The 26205-nt window shown below is 40.9% G+C and overlaps 1 pseudogene; it reads right to left on the reverse strand.

Moving 5' to 3' along the window:
* Window positions 1-390: 390 nt before the first annotated feature.
* Window positions 391-5205, reverse strand: LOC143324283 (uncharacterized; annotated as a pseudogene).
* Between the last annotated feature and the right edge of the window lie 21000 nt (window positions 5206-26205).

Consider the following 26205-nt stretch of genomic DNA (forward strand, 5'->3'; position numbering starts at 1 on the left):
AAAAAACAAAAATCTGATTTCAGTCATTATGAAGCTTTGTCTTGTAATTACTCTCATTATGCAGTTATGGAAGCTACAGTATTGTAACCTGTCTATTATCAACCACCTGGCTGTACAAACTTCCTCTGATGGAGTTAAGAAGACTATTGATAACACTGAAAATAACATTTTTCTTCAGCATCTATTTACCTAATGACTGACCTCGGTTTCATTTTTGTCAATGTTATTATTATAGCAAGCACCTGGCAGGCAGCAGTTCAGCAGCATCATTTTCATATTATCTTGGGTTCACTTACAGTACACTCAGGTGAAAGATACATCTTGCGGATGTGCTAGGACACATCATCAATGATGTAACCTGGGTCATTGGGTGTTTCGGGTCTTTCAACATCAGACACCCTTGCCCAGGCCACCCAACCGGGGTTGATCAGATCCCGGCCTGTGTCCCAGCAGCGTTTGCCCAGGGATCTGCCCTCTTGATCCATAGCCACCTTACGGCTTTCTCTGCGGCTTCAGTTGCAGACCTGATGGCCTTCCTCTTTGCCTCCCCGGTGAGGCCCAGCACTGTGAATACTTTGCAGAGGGACCGCCCTGCAAATCCTTGGCAGCCCACCTCCAGAGGTTCACAGCCAGTTTTCCAGCCTTGCCACCTGCTCTCGTCCACCAGCTCCTAGTACTTGGCACGCTTCCTCTTATTGGCCTAATCCATACACTCTTCCCAGGGCACTGTGAGCTTCAGAATGATCAACTGCTTGGTGGAATCCAACACGATGATCATGTCCGGTCGGGGCCATGTAGATGTTATCCTGGCAGGGGACTTCAGCTGTTTGCCAAGATCCACTTCCAGTTACCAGTCAGTGGCAAAGGTGAGGAGGCCAGACTTCGACCATGGTTGAATGTTGGGCTTCTCTCCAGCTCTGTGGAACCTGATGGTCCTTGGCTTGTGGTGGCCCTTGATGGTGTTGATGGTCGTGGCTATGCTGTCAGTAACTGCCCTAAGCACCTGGTCATGGCGCCAGCAATAGCGCCCATCTCAAAGGGCTTTTGGGCAGCTGCTGAGGAGATGTTCCATCGATCCCCGTCCTGGACACTGGGGACAGGATGGTTTCTGTTTTGCCCCAGACGTGGAGGTTGGCTGGACTTGGTAGGACATTGTAAATAGCCTGGACTAAAAACCTTATGCGATGGAAGTCTGCTTTCCAGATGTTGGACCAGGTGATCTTTCATTGCAGAACATTCTCCCATTTAGTCCATGCTTCTTGTTGCCCCGTTCCCACCATCCTGCTAGCTCGTTCTTCCTCCACACCTGCCCGCACTTCCTCCTGAACAAGATGTTGTTGTTGTTTGCCCATGGCCTTGTCCACCCTGGTTTCCGAGAAGTAGCAAATTCCTGCACGCCCTGTGGCTATGGACCCCACCAGTGTTTTCTGCCTCAGCTGTGACTCAGCCACCTCCAGAGCTTTGTCTGCCCTCTATTTCTTGCCTGTTTGCACCTCGATGCCAGCTGATCCCTGGAATCCCTGTACTGCAAGACTTCCCATGTTCTGGACACCATGAACTCTTCAGCAAGGCTGCTGAATGGGAGCTGCAGGATGTTGCTGGTGCCATACAGGGTGGAGCTGCTCAGACTGTGGGGTAGACCAAGCCATGTATGCAGGTAGCTGCTGATGTTTCTCTCCATGACCTCGACTGTTGTATTGGGTACTGTGTACAGCAGCAGAGGCCACAGGATCCAGGGCAAGATTGAATGCTGGTAAATCTAGGCCTTGAACCTCCCTGGCAGACATGATTTGTCAACCCAAATCAGCCAGTCTTCAAGTTCTTTGCTAGTTTTCTGGATGGTCACAGAGGCTGCAGTCAAAGTACTTACCGAGGCAATTAACTGGCTTCTCTGTGATGGATGGGATGGCAGCTCCAGACAGTGAGAAGTGGAACTTGTCTGCTACTTTTCCCCTCTTGAGCACTAGAGACCTTGATTTTACTGACTTAAAGCTCATCCTTGCCCATGTGATGAGCTTCTCTAAGCCTTGGAGAATCCATCTACTGCCCAGGACAGATGTGGTGGCAACAGTCAGGTCATCCATAAACGCTCTAACTGGGGGCTGACATACTCCTGATTTTGTCAATTGTCCCCTGCACTGCACCTCTGCTGACTTGACTATAATATTCATGGCAAGGGCTGAGATGGTGCAGCCTGTTATTATGCCTTTCTCAAGTCAGTGCCAGACTGATGTACCTGACCCAGCAGTGACTCATACCCTGAAATTGTTATAGCAATCCAGAATAAGGTCTGTGACTTTGCTGGGAACATGATGTCGTTGAAGAGCAAGTTCAACAAGCTTGTGCGGTATGGAGCCGTACGCACTGGCGAGGTTCAGCCAGAGTACGGTAAGATCTCCCTTCCCTTCACAGGCCTCCCTGATGAGTTGTGTCACCACGCCAGTGTGCCCCCTCAGTGGGCGTTAGTCATTGTGACAAGATGCTGAAGAAAATCTTGCCTTCAAAGCTTAGCAGGAAGATGGTTCTAAATTCACTGATGTTCTTGGAGTCCTCTTCCTTGGGGATCCACAGACCCTCTGTGCACCTTCATTGGCCTGCAGCTTTTACCCTGCACCAGATCACCTTCAAGATGTTCCGAAGGTGTCGAAGGAGTTGTGGGCAATGCTTCTACGTGGGGTATGGAACACTGCTGGGGCTTGGGGCTGAAGCTGTTCTGGCTCCCTTCATAACCTCCTGAACCTCAGTCCAGCTGGGCTCCTTCGTTACAAAGTCCACTGTTGGAGGTTGTGGGCTTATGAGGGCCCTCTGTGGTCCAAGCTCCTGGTCTCTCTCTGGGTCGCTTAGGGTGTTATGCAGGAAGGAGTTTGCATCCTCGGTTGAGCACACGAGGTTGCCGCTACGCTTGTCCCCCAGCAGCTTCTTGGTGAAGGTAAAAGGGTTGGAGAGTCAGTGTACGCTGGTGTTAGACCAGCCTGATGAATTACCCCAAGTCCAGTCCATACAATCCTGAGCATACAACAGTGAAAATTTATACAAATAAACAAGATGGCAGATGGTTTGTCTCATAAGAGCACATAACCAACCACAAAATACCCATTTGGTGAACTGCATTGACACATTATATGGATTCTAAGATATTTTAGTTCAACCCTACTGTGGCTCTAAGCTGTCACTAGGTTGCTGCAAAGACTTACAGTTTGTTGCCAGTGTGTGCTACAAGCTGGGTCATAATACATGATTTCTTACTTGCTTGCTCATAAAAGTACAGTGCAACAGGCTATTTTTAGGCGCTTCATTGGACTTAACCCTGAAAGGTGTCTAAAAAGACAGGTAGGCTGACCCAAAAGAAGGGTCTCACACTGAATCCTGAAGTCAACTCTATTTTGAAGAACATCAAAATAGAGGTGGAAGGTTAGTCAGGTGTCCATTCTTGTTGAAAATGTCTCTCTGCACCATTCACTTGGTTCATTTCTCGGTTTCTCTCTGTCTGCACTCTATTTTTACTCTTGCCTGTCTGTCACTCAGTGAGCTGAGAGCCTGGACACCTGCATGCCAACCCTCTGCCAATTAAAACAGAGGACATTTGAGGGCATTACAAATCATGTTATCCTGCAATCTGTTTTGCAAAGTAATTCCTTATGTTTAGACTCATGGGACAGGACATGCACTTGAAGTATTTACTTATTAAACACAATATTTTGTGTATGTATTTATGTATTTCTAAGATATCTGGAGTTGAATGTGTTGTGTTAGGTGTTTTAGGGCTTATGTTCAGTGAAAAACTGAGCTATTTTTTATGGCACATTATTATTTATAGCACGTGTCTGCAAACTTTGCCACAGTTTCAGTAATTTCACAGGGAAATGTGTTACAGTGTAGTACCAAATGTGAGATGAAATTGTTTTGGTGTATTTCTGTGTTTTAAAAGACTGCAGAAGCCATATTCAAATGGTTGTCTTCTACTCAAGCAAGGCAGAGATTTTACTCTCCACCACAGGACTACAGCATGTATACAAATGAAAAAAGAAAAGCAAATGGAAAACTCAATGTTAAAATAATTGTAAATTTTTTTTCCAAACATGTGAAATTAAGTAACTGCACTCAGAAGGTCTTCATAACAATTCACAGCGCCCTGCTTCTCCTTTGGCTGCTGAGGTGAAAGCAGCGTATGTGGAGCACAAAAGATGTTCTACATTACATTAAGCAGTTCAGCGAAACCATTGTGATTTATGGTCAACCAAACTCTTGTTTATGCTAATGGAGCATGGTTAATGGGGCAGACTTAACAGTGTCTATTATCAAGTAATCACAATTTGTTCCCCTTACACTTAAATGGATTGAGAGGTCTGGATTTTTCCAACAAACAAGCACTGGATTGTTATTAAGGCTGTGTGTCACATGGAAGAGTGAACAACAGGGTAATGGCTGTTATGGCAGCACTCCATTTACACATGAAGTCTGAACCGGATCATGTCTTGCTGCTGCTGTGGGCATATACTGTAAAAGTAAAGCCACAAAACGTGGCAGGGTTGATGCAGGGCTGAAAGGGAAATTAAACCATACATTACCTGCAGTTCATGGGAGGATGAAAATTGACACAAGCTTCAGCCAGCTGCCATGCCACCAGCACAATAAGCACAATCTGTTACAGTAAGTGCTGAATATGTTGTGGCTAATTATTGGGATGACACATGCTCACATTACAGTAGAGTGGTTTTTTGTTGTTGTTGTTGTTGTTGTTGTTGTTGTTTTGAGATCAAACGGGAGTCTGCCTCCCCTTTTCCTTGTGTTTCTGTTTTCCTTTTCCCCTGTGTGTGTTGTCTGTGTCTCCCCGTCTGTGGTGTAGGGGTGTTCCTGCAGGTCACACTGGCAGGTTGGCTCCACCTGTCCACGCCTCCTCCTCATCACCTGATCCCACCTGATGCTCATCTGCTAATTTACACTCACCAGCTCTTCAGTATATAGACCCCAGTTCTTCACTCAGTACTTGTCAAATTGTCTGTTATGCAAGGTGGTAGCAGTCTGATTCCAGTCTCTGAGGTGCTCTATGTTGCTTTGCACCTTACCTGCCTTCTTCTTGTGTGTCTTCTCGCCTGCCTCAGGTTTATCTCCAGCCACCTGCTCTGGAGTATCCCTGTCAGTCGTGAGCACTAGTCTGGACTCTCCACCTACCTGCTCTCTTTTCTCCTTTCTGTGCTGGATCATCCTGATTCCTCTGTTGCACATTTCTAAATTGAAGTGTTCATTAAAGGACATTGCCCTTCACAAACCCCCTGTCTCTGCGCCTGTGTGCAGCATTTTTGGACCTTGATTTGGTAAAAACATGACAGGAAATACAACAAATACAAAATTCAGAATCCAAAAGTAAATGATCAGTTTTCTCAACACCATTATCTTTAGCTTTTACCTGCAACAAGCAGTGCAAGTCACGGGATTATTAGCTCTGTGATTCATGAGTCATAGTTAATATCTGGTTGTCATGTGACAACCAGATATTTTCCTAAACTGTGATTGCATCTTTTGTAGTGATGATTTAATCTGGAGAGTTTCATGCTGATCCAAGCTGGAGAAGTGCTCCAACTGTGAGTCATTTTGCTGTATGTGTGGTTTTAATGCCACAAGCTCTCAAGAATTTAATGTGAATGGCCTTTAACATTCTGAACTGTAGGTCTCTTACTCAGTCCTGAGCTGCTCTGGATATATGTTCATGCTGAGTGGGAAAAACAGACCCTTAACTGCATATTTAATTGACCAGGATGTAATGAATCTAATAAAATACACATCACAGAGTCTATGGTACATTTTTCCTCTCCCTCCTCTGTACTTTCCTCTCCTCTCATCCTCTTTTCTGTTGGGGTTTTCATGTGAAACAAGCTGCTCAACAGCTGTTCTTCTTTGTCTGCATTCACTTGTGTGCTGCCTCAGTGGGATGCCTTACTTCATCCCTTGATCTGTCATGTTATCCTCATCCCAACCTGCCTGATATTCCCACTATCCCACTGTAAGACAAGCCCCACTTCAATTCTGTTCTCTTTCATTTCTCTTCACCTTTCCTCTCATATCTCGTTTCTTTTTCTTTTCTTTTTTTTTTTTTTAAGCAGCTCCTCTCCTCTCTCCTTTAGCTCCGGCTTTTCACAGCCCTCATCTCTATCTCTTCTTGCCAACCCATGCCTTCATTTAAATCTCTCCTCCCAGCCCTCACTGTCTAATAACTCAGTAATGGTAGAGCTGGTCTGCAGAGCCCCAAGCTATCAGCTTTTATAGTTCTAATTGTTTCTTCTGTGCCGTTACTTGTAAGACTGCTGTTGAGTGAATACAATTTGGCCACAGAAGGGAGCAACTCTGAGCACCGATCCAAGACTAATCTCAGACACTCTCTGCGGACGCAGAGTCAAAAGAGGAGGCTGGTAACATGCTTCTTGTGATGGTGTGCCTGAGTTTGAGGAGAAAAAAGAAAACAGTGGAATAAATCAATCATCACAAGTCATTATTCCCTCAGAATTCTGTCACATATCCAGCTTTTATCTTCCTCCTCTCCCATCCCTCTTCCAACCCCCCTTTCTCGCATTGTCACCATTTCTAATAATAAGGGATTAACATTTAATATACTCTCTTGTCAGGGATTATGGAACAGGTGATACATTTTCATTTCAAGCTCACTCCATCAAACAGGATGGATACACACACAGCATGCATCAACATTTGATCTAGGATTACTCGTAAAAAGAAAAATCACAAATGATACAAACAACTGTGTTTGATATAAGCTGCTTTTCATTTTTTGTGCCACAACTGGATTAAAGTGATAAACCGTTTTTCCACTGATTCATCTGAACATGTTTAACTCTCAAAATGTACCCTGGCTCTCGCTGTCAAAATACAGCAGATACTCGCTAGGTATGAAAAAATTCATACTGCTTAGAAGATTTCAGGAGAATGATTCAACACTCTGTATACCACTACAACATGTTCTCATTGCAGGTCATCAGATACCAGGGCTGTTTTGTCACACTCCTCTGTTTCATGCATACATACAGATGCACGTTGGAGTTAGTAGAAAGCCATGTGCTAAAGGGTACCTTGTCTGTCTATAGGAGACACTGAGGGACATAACAAAACGTTGGTATTTGATGCTCTGGGAATGAGACCAGGCTCACTATACATGTGACTGACAGAAGGGCTAACTGAATGACAAAGCACATTATCACCCTGTTTGCTCGGCATTTGTAATCATAACTCTCCACTGGTCACGGCTCATCAGCAGTGTCAGGCCGTATAAAGGACCCAAACAACCTCTTGACACCATAAGTGGGGGTTTCACTGCTAGCTATCATAGATAACCACACCACAACACAACCGGCCTGAGCATTCGCTTTCTGCAGGCCAAAGGCTAATTGGCTGGCCTTCAGCCTGTGTCAGTGAATGGCAGAGTGTGTGGATAATCATAGGCTATCAAAAGGCCTCCAGCTACAGAAACTCGGCTAACTGAGCCCATGCAATCAGGCTGGATTAGGGATGCTTACGTCTTTCTTTGCCTGATTTGTGTTTGTTTTTCCTTTCTTACACACATCATTTTATTTTTCTATTTCATTTTTTTAATGCCCAGTATCACTTGCTGTAACATCAAATAGAACTTGACCAATTCCTGTGCAGACAGGAGGTTGCAGAAACACATAAGGTCAATATTACTGGACCAAAGATAAGACAACTCTTATCCTTGAAGTCTTCTCTCTAAAAGTGAACCATGAAATTCTTCTATTAGATCACATCATAAATCCAGCATATCTGTAGCTTGTCCAGGTATGTTTTCAAGTGCATCTTATTCTTCATTCTGTTTATCAGTCACATACTCACACTCTCCTGTCAGGCTCTATAAGGAGTGGTCAGAATGATTTCTTTGTGGCTGTTAGTATTTTTCAGGATGTGCTCATCATAGCACAGGTAATTCTTGAGCTATTGACAGGTGATTCATCCCAAATCAGTCTCTGCAGTATTGTGAGGAGATATTTTACTCATTACGCGAGCTGTCAGAAACTCCAGAAACTTCAACAGAGCTTCCTAAACACTTTAAGAGCCAGCTCTTAAGCTCTGAAGAATAACATTTTGGTACCCTTCAGCTTATGTTATGCACTTCAGACAATGAATGTAGGGGACCCCCTTGTGATGCAAACTTACTGACGTCATAGTTTATTAGCATAGTCCTCTTTTTTGTCAGTGAAGACTCTATGTTGTGCTTTGGTTCTACTTCGGGTCTGACCAGATTTGTGAATACACCCCTTCCCATTCCTATAAAATTAGCCTGTCCAAGGTGTACCCAAAGTAAACTGAGAGTGGTCCAAGTTCAATGAAAATGAATAACAATTCCACACAAAATGAATATTTTATATAGATATGTAGCTGCTTTCCAAAAGTCCATTTACTTCATTTATCTTGATAAATATCTAGATTTATACTCAAGCAACCTATATTTACACCATTTATATTCATATTTTGGGAATCTACACTTATATTAAGGCTATGTATTTTTCAATTTTTCAAAGGAAATTTACTATATTCATCATTTCAAACCAAGTAGCATGAGGCAGCATATCTTTGTTTTCAGAATTTCATTGACATAAAAAGCGGCAGTCATTCTGTTCACAATCAAGTTGTCAATCTAAAGTGGGACTGACAAATCAAAAGGGAGAAAACATGGAATATTAGCACCTCACCAACTGATTCAAGATAATGAAATAGCTTTCTGTGGATTGTTATAGTGTTTATGGCATGAGTACAAACTTAACCGAAGTGTGTCAATAGACGGGACCACTTAAGACACCAATGGTCCGTTTTCATTTACAACCCTGATACCAAAAATATTGACTGGTTATGAAAGGGGCATCCATGAAAGACTCAGTCGTTCACGAGCAAGGATGGAGCGAGGTTCACCACTGAGCACATGACTGTATAAAGGATGTTACGACATGGGCTCGGGAACTCTTCGTAAAATCAATGTCAGCAACTTTCTCCAACTTTTTGGGAATCAGGGTTGCATGTAGGGGTATACGAAAAAGAGGACATTATTGTCATATTACAGTGTGTTGTAAACCATTTGTGAAACATTTATGAAATACATTTATAATAAATCCTACTCTTTGTATTTACTTAATGTAAACATGTTACTGAAATGCCTAATAGATTCCAGTATCTATGATTTTGAATTCAACTGCAACATTATTACTAGTCATAAAAGAAAAAAAAAAAGCCACTGAGAAATGATGGTTTGTTCCTAGTTATAAGTATTCCACCTATCAGGCAATGAGCTACATAAAAAAGAGGGGATCACATAAAGCCTTCCTCGTATCTCTTTTGACTAGATCTGAATGTGAGAGACCAATATGAAATGGGATAAAGGAAAAATAATGTGCCAGCATTTCTGTAGAAGATAAAGGGCTAATATGTCCTTGTAAGAGATGAGAGTGTTGGGACAAAGGCCTACAAAAACTGTATTCCTCTAGTCAAAGAGCCCTTCTTTTCAATGAAAAAGCAATATAAAAGATGAGGTGTGGCAGCAGCTGAAATGCATTTCCATTAGGAGCCAACCTCCTTGGCCCTCAAAACGTGTGTTCTACTGTCCTTATAGGCTTCTATGTGTGAAATGTGTGCGTGTGTGTGTGTGACAGAGTGAGAGAGAGAGAAACAGCGAGAGAGAGGCAAAGTCGATCTTTCTGTATGTGAAAAGGACCCACACAGACACACGGTGCTTGTGCTGCCTCTTCGATGTTGTTCTGGTGTGTTTAATCCTAAAATCCACACTGGGGTTCATTTCTTGAACTCATCCACCACCTGTAACAAAGGCTGCCCTTCCCTCCACCACCACCAGCCCCCCAGGATAACAGGATTTGCTTCCATCAGAGCCGTTTTATCATGACTCAAGCTGTATTACTGGGAGATTAGAGAGAAGCTCAGGGATGGAGCCACGGACCTTCCTGCTGGGCGGGCCGGTGAGTTGGCTTGCATAGCTTTGGGTCAGCCTTTTGCAAAACAACACAAGTGGATGTCTGTGTAGTTGTCCGTGCATCTTTTGTTCCAATAGAGAAAAAAAAATCAACATAATCCAAGTGTTTGGTAGCCAATCAATTGGTCTGCAAGCCAAAAAGTGCTGTGTTGGCCTCATGATCATTATCAGGGTTCGCACAAAATCCATAAGCGGCTTAAAGTTCATACTGCACATTTAGCTTGCTTGTAATAAATGACTGGTATATCCAGAAAATCAGCCTCCTTTGAACTTTCTAAAAAGTGCTTTATATTGACAGCAAATATTATCATCCCCCCCTAAATCACTACTCAGAAACTCGTCCTTTCTTGTTTGCTTTTTCATGAGGCCGCATTTGGCAGCCCTCATCTCAACACACATTTACTCTTTTATCATCTTCAAACGATTAGGGTTGACAATAGCTTGATTAAACAAAGAACGATTAGGGAACCACAGTTTTCTTTCCACTACAGAGAAAAAAAATGCACACTACATCAGAAAGTAAAAGCCATAAGACTCCATGAGTTTACTTTCATAAAGTCCAACAACTCACAATGAAATCTTCTTTATGTTTCAACCAGAGTGGCATGCCGACAAAGGACCAACCAGGAACGACTGAAGGCGGAGCTATTGGCCTTCAAGGGGCTGATGAAGAGGCGTTACCGTGCTTGACTCTTTCTAGGTGCTCTGTTTCCTTGCCAAAATGAGGATTTGATTTAATGATTCTTGTGATTACAGTGTAGGAAATTATGGAGTTTGGTGATTTCTAATTAAAAGCTAGCAAGGCAAGCCAAAATTAGCACCTTTCAATAACATGGTAATACAAATTGCTTTACAGATAACATAAAAGGCATTATGACAAGATAATAAACACGAGGTGATGTAAAAAGACTATTTTGTGAGACACGAAAGACTAAAATAAAACCAGTATTTAATTCCAGCTGTTTCTATTTTCTGGATTATGTTAGCATTACTCCGCACTGCACTTTCACTTTGGAACTAAATTGGAAAACTTAACCTTGTCTTTGATTTTATTTTGACAGTGCCTCACTTAGACACCGCACATGATTTACAGTAACATTATCCAGAGTGGAATCACTTTACCAAGCATGAACACTTTAAACACTTTCTGCTCCATTACACCAGCTGCTGTCTTCAGTGATATAACCTCTCATTATTTGTACATTTACACACCTTTGGGCAAACTCCAACATTAAGTGCTGAGTAGTTTACCATCAAGATGTCTGTTCCCGTAGGCTTATCATTTCAACCTCACTAACTCCTATGTGATGAAAATAAAGCATCTAACTTCGTCTCCTTCATGATACTGTTATCAAAGTGAATAATGGCCCATCTGTTGTGTCTAAGCTGATAATACTTTTCTGTAATGTAATTATTAAGACGGTTATTCCTCAGCTTGCCTGGAAATTGTAGAAAATTTCATTCACATTTCCTCAAATCCATCTGTAACAATTCTAACAATACTTAAGCAGCAATAAAAATACATTGTCACATTTGTTAACCAAATATCGGCCACAGAAAATGACAGAATTTCTACGAACGAGTGGTGGCCCGATTTTTTGCATTGCTCTTTGTAAACTGTATCAGTTACTCGGTTGACTTTGTAATATTCTGGATGGTTTTGTGTTGTGCATTTGTTCTCTGGGACTCTGCATGTAACAGGCAAGACCAGATCGATGAGATGAGATTCTACATATTTTTGAGGAGTTAGCAGAGATCAGGCTTTAAGTGAGCCTGTTCCATGAAGCAGATTTACAAAGTTATCTGGATAGCTCTGCACTGTCAAATCAAGCACATCTTCTGTATTTCTTAATTTAAAGTGCCATATATTCAAAAGTGAAGAGTCTGCACTGTCTATAAAAGAACATCAGCTCCCCCCTGGTAGAAAGTTTTTGATAAACTTGCTCAAGAAAATGCACTTTGTGCTTTAGCATAGATCGAAGAAAAACTTGATCATCAGCAGTAAAAGCCACCGCCACTTTAACCACCATCTATGGCCTTTAACCCTAAACTTATTAAAACGTAGTCACTGTGACTGCACTGTGCACCCCTACTTGCCAACAATTAACAAAAACAAAGAGCTCATATAACACTCTTCAAGGTGAACTTCTCTAGACAAGATTCATGGAGGAGTGATTCGTCTCGAATGCCAACCCAATAAAATCAATGAAACCCTTTTTGTTTGATTGGGGGTCAGTTGAAGTAAAACAAAACAAAAAAAAAAAAAAAAAAACTTGAAACATCATTTAATCAGAAGTAGAAAACATGAATGAGGTCAAAATATACTTTAAATTATGAGAGAACTAATGGCCTGTGATGAACAATATCTGAATAAATACTTTTGATCATTGGCGGGTGGTCTGCAACATTTTTTTCATAGTACCTCGTTCTAGTTCAGGGCCCTCCAAATCGTTCAGGTTTCTGCCCATGGCACCGCCCCTCGCACGGCCTAGCAAACAAAACGTATGTTTAAAAGTGGCTTGATGTGGTGGCTGACTGCTGCTAGGGCTGGTTCAGATGGATGAAACAGCAAAGAACATGTAGCACTCCATAAAATAGCCACTCACTTCTGCTACAGTGTGAGCACATCAGTCAGTGTATCAGTCAGTCATAACACAACAGATTTGGAAGTAGGTCATTAAATCTGCACAGAACAAGACTTGCATCTCAAATACAATGACAACTATTTGTTGACATCATAAATCCTGAATAAAAATATCCAAAATATCCCTTTAATGCCACAGTATGTAACCAAATAGATTATCAGATTGTGGTTCCATTTTTTTGGAATCAAAACGTTTATATATGCAATTAATCACAAAAGATAAATGTATGATCAATAGTGGACAGAGCCACTGTAACTGCCTCTATCCTGCTCAGATCTGACTGAGAACCCAAAGACATAACGTGGTAGAAGCTTGTCAATCACAATGTTGCCACACCTTAAACACAGTCTGATTTACTGTCTGATTTTACTCTAAACGGGACCATAATTTTCAAAATGAACATCATTGAGGAACACTTGAAACAAGTATGAGTGCACTCAGGTATTAAATCATGTGAGAAGTACGCACACTTTCTCATGATCTTGCATACAATCAGAGTTCTTGTTGCAACCAGTAGAGTCATCACTAGAGAGAATGCAGGTTTAAGGCACCTCCATGTTGGCTTCACTTTTCAGACCCAGAAGCTCCGTCCACTTTGCTTACGCACATCATGTTGCAAAAGCGTTACTCTGAGCCTTTGTATCAAATGTCTGAGCTTATCAACAGACTAAAGTAGCTGCCATTTTCTCAATGGTTTCACAAAGCGCTCACCTCGTATGCCCTCTGCATATTGAATTTTTGGGACGCCCCTTACTATGGACACAAACAGTGAAGCACAATGGAGCATTATGTTGTTTGTACATCTTCAGCTACAGCAAGAAGCATTTCTTGCACCCTGCTTGCATCACTCTGCACATTGACACTCCCATATGAATGATATGTCACTCAGAATAGATCATGGGCTTTGATAGGGCGTGTGCGCTCAGAATCAAGGTTATTGTATCTCATTTTAGTCCTGTGAAGGTTAGGGTGATGATGATGATGCCGTTCCCCTTGCCAAGGTTGTTGGTGTTTAGTGTATCACACCCTCGCTGCCACAATCATCATCATCATCATCAACATCATCCTTACACAACTAGAGGATGTCGAAACATGAGTCGGTCTATACCGCAGAGAAATCAAAATAGGTACTTTGACAAAAAGGCCTTTATGTTGGCATCATCAAAAAGAATTACTGACTGTTTGTAAAAGACACAGGAAGTGAGGTGAAAAGCAAGAGCTTTTTCAAAAGAGAGCTTTTCAGCCCGCGGGGATATCTCAGTAGGAGCGTCTGCTATGGAAATAACACCAGAGGAGCATTCTTTACTGTGAGTGTGATTGTGATGCAATAGGTACAGTAAGAACATCCTCACTAGCATCCTCATGAATCTTTAATTGTGGATCACACTGCATACACACACACTGTCACATGCAAATAAAACAGCTTTTGTAAAGGTTAAGCAACTAAAATAATTTTGTTGAAGTTAAAGCAGGGCTTTAATTTCACGATTTAATTGGTTTACTATGAGAAACTAATACTGGTGGAAGAAGTATTCAGATCCTTTACTTAAGTAAATGTACTAGTACAATGGTGTAAAAATACTCTATTACAAGTAAAAACTGCTTGTTTTTGCAGAAAAATGGTGCATGTTATTGACATATTATTATACTGTATATTACATTAGTATATTATGTTGTTAATATTGTCATATCTATGTGTAAGCAGAATTTTGCTGTTGTACTGGTTAAGGTTGAAGCTGTTTTGAATTACTTTCTTTACCAGTTTAGTCCAGTGAGTCTCAGTCTACAGGAGATTAGGAGAAGAGAAAAAACAAAGTTACAAAGCTACACAAATGTTTGTTCACTCTTTGGACTGTTTCTCCAGTCTTTGCTTTTTTGTCTCTTTGATGAAACTGCTAACAGCTCATAAACAGCTCCAAAATAAGATAAGAGGTCTCAAACCAAAGAGGCTGGCAGGCCCTGGTTAAATCTTTTGTATTTCATACGCGTATCGTGTTTTCTTCTTATGTAAAAGTATCTCACAATTGACTTACAGTGGTTGAGTAAATGTACTTCAGTTCTTTCCACAACTGAAAACAAAAACCGTTCTATTGCAGGAGGAAATCGTGACAGATTCATGAGATGCAGCTCGTGAGACCTGAGGGCGTGTGGACAGATCCATCGTCAGCGTTTGTTTTGTCCGTGCTTTCATCAGCAAATCCTTTCCTTGGTGGGAAAACACATTTTACAGTGCTACTATTTGCATCTCGAAGTGTATGATTCAACTTCTTCTTGTGGCCTAGTGTAAAAAAAAAAGCAAATAAATATCCAAATAAATCAAAATACAATACTTGACTGACCACTACCTCAGAATTGCAATATGTGTCGAATCACATCCCAGAATTGTGAAAGTGTTAAATCAGGAGATCCAAACCTAGTGTGAAGTAATTTTACTTCCAGTATGTCCTCCTTTTAAACATGCCATGAAGAAGAAATCTCAAACAAGACACTACACGTTTACATACGGACTCTTCTTTCAACTGGACTTGCTGCTCTCACTGTATGTCTTTTAAAAATATTTCATGCACCCTTGTAGACCAGAGCAAATCAATTGGAACTATCCATTGCAATACCATTGATTTTCCAGGCTGAGGCAATATTATGTGAGAGGGTTACAGCAGTTTAGCAATAACTCTGTTACTCGGAGGATTTAGATTAGACAATGTATTCCTTCATTCTTGCTCTACAGGGAGGCTGATACTTGTAAAACAAACAGAAAACAGTCAAAGCGGAGCAGATGAAATGTAATGCTTCTGCAACTGTGCTCTGGGGCAACAGATATGTCAGCATGTCACAAGTCACAGCCGTTTGTGAGAGTGTATTTGAAATTGAGTGGTATAAGTTGACTTCATATGTCATCATTACAGCAGTGTTAGGCTGACTTATTATCACTTACCTGTCCATCTCTAGCTCAGTCTGGGATTTATAGATGTACTATTTCTCTGCTATATTGCACTGTTTTTCTAGCTGAACTCAGTGGGCTTTCTTCTTAAAAGATGACTTATTTGGTACCTCCAGTGATGTTTGTGTTGTTGTCCTGATTCTGAGACAATTCATATTGTGTTATACAAGACTGTTCTGAGTGATGACAGTATTTTTATAACTGTTAAACCCTGTAGATAAACATAAAACTTCTACAACACAGTGCCCAAAGTCTTTGTATAGAAAGACTGTTTCTTTCTCATAAATAGTGTATGATTAAAGAAATTACACTTTTCATGATGGTCTTTAGATTCTAACCTAAAAAATACAGTGAAATGGTCTTCCAGCTGATAGATACAGAAAAAAATCTGGATTTTACACCAACTAACTTTTAACATTTTCCTTCATGAAATTGTTGTGGCTTTGCAGCAGCTATAAGGCAACTGGTGAGAACTTGACTCCAATTCCTTCATGCATGTTTTCATTTTATTTCATGGGGCCCATCTTTGTCTGTCTGTGTGACAAACCAACCAAATGTGTGTCTGATAAGAGTAGTTAGTGATTTAGCTTAATACCACTTGGCCTTTGTCAATGAATTCATATAGCTGGGGAATATATTTAATAATTCACATGCAAACTGACCCAAATGGTCAAAGTTCAGACCAGGCAAGCAAATAGAGATTTTGACAAGATCATTAAGAGAAGATTATGACTGAATGGAACACTTCAACACCACAGCTGCTCCAAATCTCACTGGGCCTCCTGACTGATATGTTAATTGATCTTTTACTGACTATTAATACAGGGCAAGATATTCATGAAATGTGCAAGGAATATTTATGAGGCAATAAAAATGTAAAATGACTATTACCCACCTCCTATGACAAGTTTGGGAGACTCCAGCCTGCACAGTCTCACTATTTGCTACAATTCATATGATAATTTATGGGCTAGTTCTACCGAGGATTTCTTACATTTCTTAGAATTTTTCAACATATAAAAGGACCTGGGTGATCCAAATAATTAACTGAACAACATTAGAGTACAACTTTATCATTTAACAATCATGGATATGTTTTCTTTAGTCCCTATCTGACCTGATGACACAGAGGTCAGCAGAGGAGAGGCATGTCTGAAGCTGGGAACAAAATATTTAGGTTCATGTTGACAAAAAATAAGAATAAAATGAATACAGCCGACATCTCTATGAGGAAAGGGAAATAATAGGAAGCACCATCTGATATTACCAGTGTGTCTCTCCATGTTCTGCATGCAGATGATCAATATTATGACTCTGTGAAGAGGAGGATATTTCCAATTTGCTGTTGACATTCAAGATTTTCATGAAAGTTAATCCTTATGTTGAATGAATGAATGACCCAGCGATAATTTCTCTGACACCATCATCAGGCCAAACTGCACTCACGTACATAAAATATCTAAGTTAAACAGGCAGATTGCCATGGAATTAACTGAGCATAGACTCCCCAGAGGAACAACCCCCTCATTTTGGCCACTTTGGGGCTTTGAACTTGACCTTGAGTTTTCATCTAGCACTGCCTTACGGCTTAAAATATCAACAATTCAAAAAAGATGTGTCATAATCTGATTTCTGTAGAATTCCTGCTCCGAAGAGGATGAGCCCGTTGCCTTTGATGGACCAGCGGCCTTTCTCCAAACGCCACTCTGCAAACAACCTCTGTGGTCCAAATAGTTTAAGAAGAGCACAATTTTAGGGATAAAGTTTGTTTTGTCCAGCACTGCAAGCAGCTAGTGGCGCTTTGGTGCAGTCTTTGCTGAAGTGATTATTCAAGCATTGTTTTTGAAAGTGTGTAAGCAGTATCATATTCCATAGTTGTTGGGGTTTTTTTTTTTGGAACAAAAACAAACGAAGGTGTATAAGAAAGTGTCTGTATTTGTGTCTTTTCTGAGAGAGAGAGAGAGAGAGAGAGAGAGAGAGAGAGAGAGAGTGTGTGTGTGTGTGTGTGTGTGTGTGTGTGTGTATTTATAGGTCACACCTCAGTAGAACAAACCAATGAATGGATATTGATCTGTTTAATGGTCAGGTTTGAGAAAACAGCAACAAGGGTTTAAGAAAGCTTTAAGCTGTCTAATTGCCCTTTTTTCATGACAAGGAATAAGAAAGGAAACACACACTGCATATAACCGCTCACTCACACACACACACACACACACACACACACACACACACACACACACGTTAGGTTTTCATGACTTTTGGGGACATTGCATAGACTTACATTAATTTCCTGGAGACTTACCCTAACCATAACCACTACTTGGCTAACCCTTACCTTAACTTAAACCTTAATCTAACCCTGACTTTAACCAAAGTCTTCACCATAAAATTTAATGATTTTCATAATGCCGACTTGTATTTTGTCCCCACAAGTAAGTCGAGCCCCCACAATGTGACTGTGTGAACTGATTTATGCCCCACAACATGAGTAATACATGGGCACACAAACACACAAACACAGAATACAATTTTTGTCTTTTGTTTTTGCTATTTATCACTCTTTAAAAAACACAAAGTAAAATAATCACTACCACAAATATTGCACCCACTCCTGGTCCTTTTTGTGATGGATTTTACTGTTTGTAACCCAGACCATGAACATCTCTCATTAGGGTACAATATCTGTGAAAGTCAAACACGGCATCTAGTCGCTCACTCCACAACAGCATTGAGAAATCAGTCGGGGTCAGTCTGAAGCAAAAAAAATATAATGTAAGCCGGTATGATGGAGTTTAGATAATAATGTTTATGGAAGTTATGTTTGTCGTTGGAATGAATCACTCACATGTTTAATAGCTGCGGTATTAAACCACTTTAAAAACAGTCATATTTACAATCTAAAATTATGATACAAGAGATGCATAAACAGCTAAGTATCAGTTATGCATGCATTTTATGCCAGTGAAATCATTCATTTATGTAATAAGTATGGACATTTTAATGAGACAGACTTAAAGTGTATTTAAGAGGGTTGATTAGGAAAGTTCAAATGAATTCTTTATTTATACGCAATTTGTCAAGTAAGTACTGCAAGTTAACACCTACAGAGGAGTAACTTAGTATTGCTGTAAACTGCAAATGAGACTGAGTTGTATAACTGTAATATTCTTAATTTTCCTTTCATTTCCTGTTTGTAATCTCAGCTCCTCAAAATACATAGTACATTTATAGAAAGACACTTAGACTAACAGAAAGTGAGGATGTTGGATATGTGGTCATTTTTGATAGCAGCATTTTATTTTATTATTTGTAACCTTTACCTCATATCATATATTTCCCAGGTTAAAATCAATGTAATGTGTCAATTCTGTTTACCTGTAAACCGCAGAGGAGGGATTTGTGGCACAACTTTCCCAATTCCTACGCTGCATGGAGAAGGGAGCTGTAGCTTACAAGAGCAAACCAGTTATCGTTGAAATTAATTTACATTTTTTGTAAGGGCTTAAAGATCAGATCATCACTAAAGCATATGTCATTCAATAGAGGCAATAAAAACAGATGGATGGTTAAAGTTGTCATATTGATATTTAAGGTGTGTTGATTGATTAGCATCGTCCATTCATGCATTGAGTGACCAAGAAAACATTCCACTTTTAAACTTTGGCAGCAGCTAGCACAGTAAATAATTTTTCTCCAGTCTATAGCTCGCTCATGTTTACTAGTAAAGATGAAAAGGCAGAAAAACACCCTTCACTTAATCATTCACTCGTCTGCTGGTTTACTGTTAAACTTGGCCAGCTTGTGCTGCATCCACAGTGCCTGCAGGAAATGACCACTTTCTGAGCTATCTTTTCACAGACTTTTAGATGAGCCTGACCTCTGTCAGCACTTTTTCTTTTCCTCAGACTGAATGTTTTAAACGGAGTGTCATATGTTCAATACAAGTAAATGAAACCATTCAAAACACAAACTACGTGTGTTCATTCGCCTGTATTGCTTAATGTCATGCTAACTACATCCATGCTATCTCCCCAAAGCTAGATGTTTGGCTGACTGCCGCATAATATTCTCAACATGATCAAACTATTCCTGAAGCTAGTCTAACATTTGATCGTGTAGTCTTTTATAGCTGAATAATGTATATAAACTTGTGACCGTGGGAATAGTGTTCAGGCCTACATATTCCCCCATCTCCCAACAGGCTTCCCACTCATCCTCTTTTCCTCATAATTTCCCTCTTCCTTTCCCCTCCTTTACTGTCCTTCTCCCCTTGTAAACTCAACTACTGCCCTGTCCGCTCGTCTTCTCTCCCCTTTGTTATCCTTTGCTGCTCCCCTTGCTCCCTGAATTAGCATAGACAGCCGGAGGTGCGTGTATTCTTATGTATTGATCTATCCATTTTTAATGGCCCCACGCTTCCCGGAGCAGGAACCATCTTATCCAGGTTCCGTTGGACCAGTGATGCTGTCAGGGCTTGTTGCCACTCTGTGCAAGAGAGAGAGTACACGACCTTGGAAGTGCATTAAGAGCGATCTCAGGGGACGTGGACATGTCCATCAGTCCCTGGTCCCATATGAAAAATCCACAGAGAACCACAGATGGTATTTATAGGGCAAAGGGAGGAATCTATCCAGAAATAAAATTAGCATGTTGTTATGTGTATTGACTGCAAGTGGCTAGTCCAGACAAACCGTCACTACAGCAAGAGGACAGTTTCACTGTAACAATTTTATGAAAGGAACGAAGCGCCAAGTCTCAGTTTTATTTTCAAGGTGTTGAATGTTTTCTCCAAATCTAAGTTTTCATTTAACAGCTCGTCAATATTTGAGTTTGATTTTAGGTGGATCTTTCTTTCAGAGACATACTGCCACTCAATTCAGAGACTAATCAAACTCTCAGGTGAAGGTTGTCTCTAAGTGAGGATACCTATTAAGTAGAGAGTCTCCCCCAGACCCTGAGATCACACCAGTGTCACCAGGGCATAAGCAGAGGTGTGCTGAATGCCAGACACCCTGTATGATTCATCCATCACTCAGCTGACGTCTTCTTCACAGATCTATTACCATCGACAGTCTACAGCAAGTCAGTCCCACCCGTCCTCATCCTCTGAGCCTCTTTTTTGTTTCTCCTGGCCTCTCTGTACAGTACATCTGCTAATTTCATCCCTGTGATAAAGGCACTGTCACTAATGAAGGCCTCAGATGCTTAATGACCAATCAAAACACAGTCTGCCGAGATGGCAAGCAGCTAATTGCTCAAGACTTGGAATGAGGATATGGGGAAGGGTTTGGCTGGGTGGGGAGGGAGATGAGGACACAGAGGGGCAGAGAATTAAGTGAGAATTGCTGGGAAACTGTTCTAATACAGTAAATGGCCATGCTTTCATTTTTACAAATTTTTGTGTTTTAAGCTAATAGAAATATGTTATTATGGGATGTATGTCACTGTTCTTGAAGCATCTGGCAAAACATAATTTTAAGAAAGGAATGTCAGTCCCCTTTTCCACCTACTTTGTCTTTTACTGCCAGACGCAATGCTTACTTGTATTTCCTGTTGAAATCTCCAGTTTCCACTAATTGTCGACAGTCGTGCAGCTTTTATTCAGACAATACACATGTATATATGTATATACACACACACGCACACACAAATATAGGTAGATAGAGAGAAAGATAGACAGATAGATAGATGGATAGTGGTTTTGCATTACACACTTATATACATACAAACTCATACATGCATACATATATATAGCATAGATGTATACATGTGTCACATACAAATATTCACTTTTACCAATGTACATCTATGTCCACATACACAAATATCCAAATTCACACCAAGGCATGAGCACACGTGGGGCACCATATTATACACAAAGGCTACTGAATACACAGTAGATATCATTCTAAACATTCATGCAACAGTGTAAGCACACGTGGTCATTCACATTTACGCAAGGTCTATTCACACATCCACAAAAAACTGTCCAACACATACACATACAGTGTTGCACATGTGCCACGTATCTCGAGGAGACATAATTCTCAGCCCACTGCAGGCAGCAGCCATTTGGGTTTTCTTCCTCCCTGACAGTGTGTCAGGCAGGCCTGTTCTCCAGCTGCTGGCTCGCACTGAGTGAGAGACCAGCCTAATGAGATCACTGGCATCCAATTCGACGAGGGTCAGCGCTCATTTCGAGCAATTCATTTTTAATTGGTCTCAAATCTAATCCATTTCATAATGTCAGCTCCTGTGCTCATCTCGCCCCCGAGGCTGCTGAGTGACACAGAGTGATTCCCTTGATGTTATTAGCTCTGTGTTATTACATAGCCTGAAGTGATTGAGGATGTTGCTGTGATTGTTGCTTGGGTGGTTGTTCTTGATGCAGTGACGCTACAGTAATGCTTTGCCCACTGCTGCACTGTTGCTGCCCTTCATCACTGATGATCTGTGATAAACTTTATAGAATAAAGACATTTCTCATGTCTGTAAGTTCTCACGAGAGCATCACACAAGTCATTTCAAGGATGTCATAGATTCTAACACTACTCTGTCATTATGTTTGCTGATCATTCATCAGCTTTGAAAATCAGTGCAGGAAAAGTGAACAAGTAATGCTCTTCTCTTCTCCACAAACTACTTGCAAGGCAACCTGGAGCAAATATACTGGACCCCCAGCTGCTCAAGGAGAGCTAATCAGTGAGAGACTGTTCTGGGCAGCCCTCTGGGGTCGATGATCAAGATGTCATATCCTTGAAAGAGCAAATATTAAAGTGGCCCTGTGCATGCACTATTTAGCAATGCTTTGAAAGAGGTTCGGATGTAGTCTCCGTGTGTTTGGATCCATCACTCTCCTTCTTTTATCTCTTCTCCGTTTATTTTCTTCTGCTTTCCGTGCTTCCCCTTTCTCCATCTAACTTGTGTGACCAGCTGTGCCTCCTGCTTTGCCTCCATCAAGATGTCACTTCTAATTTGCTGTTTGTGCTGACTCCATCCCTGCTAGCAATCAGTGAAGAAGACATCCATTACGCCTAGACGTGACAGGTCCCCTCAGAGTCTCGCTGGACCTTAATGACACCTGACAGAACACAGGTTTACTACTTAGCAAACTGACCCCCCAGAGACAGCCGATGGGGCTCATTTGGCTAACACATCCTTGCATGGTTTACAAGGACGAGACAGGGAAAGGTAACACAAGTAGTCTTGATTTGTCATGTCTTGACTGGTTCTAATACTTGCCTAGCATTGTAGTTTTCAGGTATTTTGCAGACAAATGAGAGAAGTTGGCTGGATGTGAATCTTCTTTCTCACATATCTTTCCAGTAAACTGAAGTCTCATCTCAAAGAAAACATCTCAAAACCTAAAATCAAGTGGGTAATGCAAAAATGTTTGTGTTCACACAAACTATGGATCATTCTCAGACTTCATTTTAAAAATATTTCCTCCTGACGTACCTGCAGCAGAGGACTTACTGTTTAGAGAAATCATCTTTGAGCCATCATGATTGCTCACTGCCTTGTGTCCCAGGCTGTGAGAGATGTTTTTGTAGCTGCTGCAGTTGTGTATTCTCTCCATCAAAAGGCCTTTTCTCTGTTGCTGAATTCTTTGGTCAAAGCTATTTTGTTGACCAAAAAGGAAAAAGAGGATACCTCCGTCCTGCAGATGTTGTGGCAATTCTGAATGAGGCATATTTTTTCCATGCCAGTAAGTTTTCTGAGTGCTCTGCTTTTACATAATGCGATTTTGAATGGAAGAAGACATTACACTACTCTGCACAGGGTGAGCTTGAGGACCCACTAATGATGAGCTACTCCAGCCGTGACCCACAGCCTCAACATGCATGTTGTTCTATGCACTCCTTATTAATACAGTTGTTTTCACTTTTATTTTTAAGTGCGTGGAGGTTCGTTCTTGACCTGAGGAACACTTTTCTATGATGAAGCCTGTGGCTCACATACTTAGCTATTCCCAAATCTTTTCAGCCATATCCCAGTGTCATCATGTGACCATCTACAAACCTTTTGGACTCAGCTTCAGCTGCATGGTAGATGATGAAGATGCACCTCCCAGTCCCTGGCTGAGTCTCAGATTAACTCTCTCCATCCACAGGTCAATAGCTGGCTTTGATCAAATGCCTCTGTGGTGTCATCTTTGATGGGTGAATGTGCTAGACTAGACAAGATCTGTACTTCAGATCTGTATTGAGAACCCTCTCTCACATGCTGCACTGCTCAAAGGCAGTGTAAAAGACCATTTCACCACCTTGTTGATGTTGGAGTAACAATCTTGATTGCTTGTATTTAGTCTTTGGACCAAACCATACACAGAGAATGCTGCCAAGCACTTTGCTGCTTTAAGTGCATCCATTCTCTCACACTGGAGTCAAGTTGCAAGGTGGTTTTATGATATCCTCATGATGATCCATCAAAGAGCAGCCCACAAAATTCAGTTGACAGAAACTTTGCTCTTACATCCCCACTGAGCTGATGTCAAGCTTGTCTGATTTTTGTCCTGCATGCACGATTGAGTACGCGTTTTGTCTACGCCTGAATGTATTTAACAAAGTGAAAGTTGAATTTTTCTCACTTGCACTTCACATTTAATGTTTTTCACTTTCAATCATCGATATGATTTACATTTTATTTGACTTGTTCTGGCCTTGTTGGGATTAATTGTGCAATGGTCCTCCACATGGCCTGAATTTGAGCTGGCCAAAGCATATCAAAGCCCAGGATTAGATCTTACTGATGGAGTTTTGCTGGTGTGTGGTGGGCTCAGGGATGAGATGTGGCTAAAATTTGCATCACAGCCCACAAGAAACAATGGTACATCACTGGTTGGAGAAGTTCTGAGTAAAACGTATTTAAGCATCGACTGCACCCGTAGGGCCTGCCAACACTGTAAACACTGTAAATGTTATTAGTGCTAGTGTTGTGTTTGTGAGACATTTCATTAATGCTGTTCACTGAAATATATTAAACAAAAAAATCTATCTCCCTTGTCTTCTCTCTCTCTCCCACTCCTTAATAGTGATATATGATACCATCCATCAATCAGTTCAAGTAAACGGGAAGTAAAAATGTCTTATGTCTTTAAAATATCATTAACAATATTGAGATTTTTTTTCTTTTCTTCCTACTTACTATTGAGCTTCGTTCATTATTCTGTCCACTCATTAGGTGTGCAAGACAAACTCTCTTAGGGACCATAAACATTTCAACTAACTTCGACTGAGACTCTGACCCACCGAGCTGAGTCATAACTCTTATATTGCTGCTTGTCCACAGACAATTGAGAGTGTACAGAAACACCTACCACCTCATTTGGCAAGAACAACCTCCTCACAGAGGCTGACAACGCTGGACCTGAAGCAATTGGTTTAAATTACCCTACAGATATGGCAATAAACTAATAGGGTGATGAGTGTCCTTACTCCTACCTCGGTTATAAAGTTTTAGCTCTATGATTTACTATTTACACTTCATCTTGTGTTAATTTGCTTTAAAAGAGCCCCCTTAATTAAGTGAACATTGCTGAAAGACAACTTTATGTACACATTTCTTTCATCATTAAATAAAATGCAGCATTCGAATTACTGAATACTAATGCTGAGTCATTAAACGTGCAGTTATGAGTATGAGTGTTATTGCATCATGCATTGTGAATCAGCATCCTTTTAACCTCAACTAGCCCAGACTACAGGGTAGAAAAAGATTTGTCTTTCTAGACAACCATAGCGGTCGCTTCTGTCGTCATGGTACATCCAGTACTGCAACCCTGATTACACGCTGTGTAAAATGTAAATAAAAGCAGAATGCAGTCATTTGCAAAGGAACTGTATGGACTGACAGTAGTCTCAGGAACTGTTCCTGAGTTCATGTAGTAGTATGTGTTTCACAAAGTGGTCAACCTCTCCTTGTCATTGCTTGTGAACAACTGAGTTTTCAAGGATGCCCTGTTCATACCATGATGACACTATCACCTGTTACATGTTCCAAACAGGTGTTTCTGAAACATTCCACAACTGTCTTCTGTTGCCCCTGTCTTTTATTTGCAAAGAGATAGATAAAAAGATTGCTTAGCAACAGAGGGAGACTCCAGGCAGTTAATAGTCCTGGCCAAGAAATAGTCCAGCACATAATCCTTGGTTAAACAGTACCTGGCCATTTTTATTATTACACTTTGTTCTTTGTATGGCTCAAACAAACAAGATAGAATGTTTTTATGAGAGCTTTAGAGTGTTGATGGGGAGATTTTGTTACCTTTGGACAGAGCCAGGCAACTTGTTTCCCACTGTTTCCAGTCTCTGCACAAATTGTTAAGTTTCACTGAATACAGGACTTTAACCAGACTTTATCCGTATTTCATTTGTTGCATCCAGAAATTGAAGAGTCAATTGAATAACTTTGTTGCTGAAAGTATGAGTTTTGCATAATCACCAATGTTCTATTCGGCAAATTGAAACACCACTAGTTTTTCTTGAATATGACTAGAAACAGAAATTATATCGCAATTGTACAGTACACATGGCCTCACGGCAAAGCACAGACAAAGGCACTGGGTGTTTTATGTACCACCAGGTCTTGAAAGGTATATACCCATGTATACTCCTAGTGAG

The sequence above is a fragment of the Chaetodon auriga genome, chromosome 1 (genome assembly GCF_051107435.1).
Source record: "Chaetodon auriga isolate fChaAug3 chromosome 1, fChaAug3.hap1, whole genome shotgun sequence".
Lineage (NCBI taxonomy): Eukaryota > Metazoa > Chordata > Actinopteri > Chaetodontiformes > Chaetodontidae > Chaetodon > Chaetodon auriga.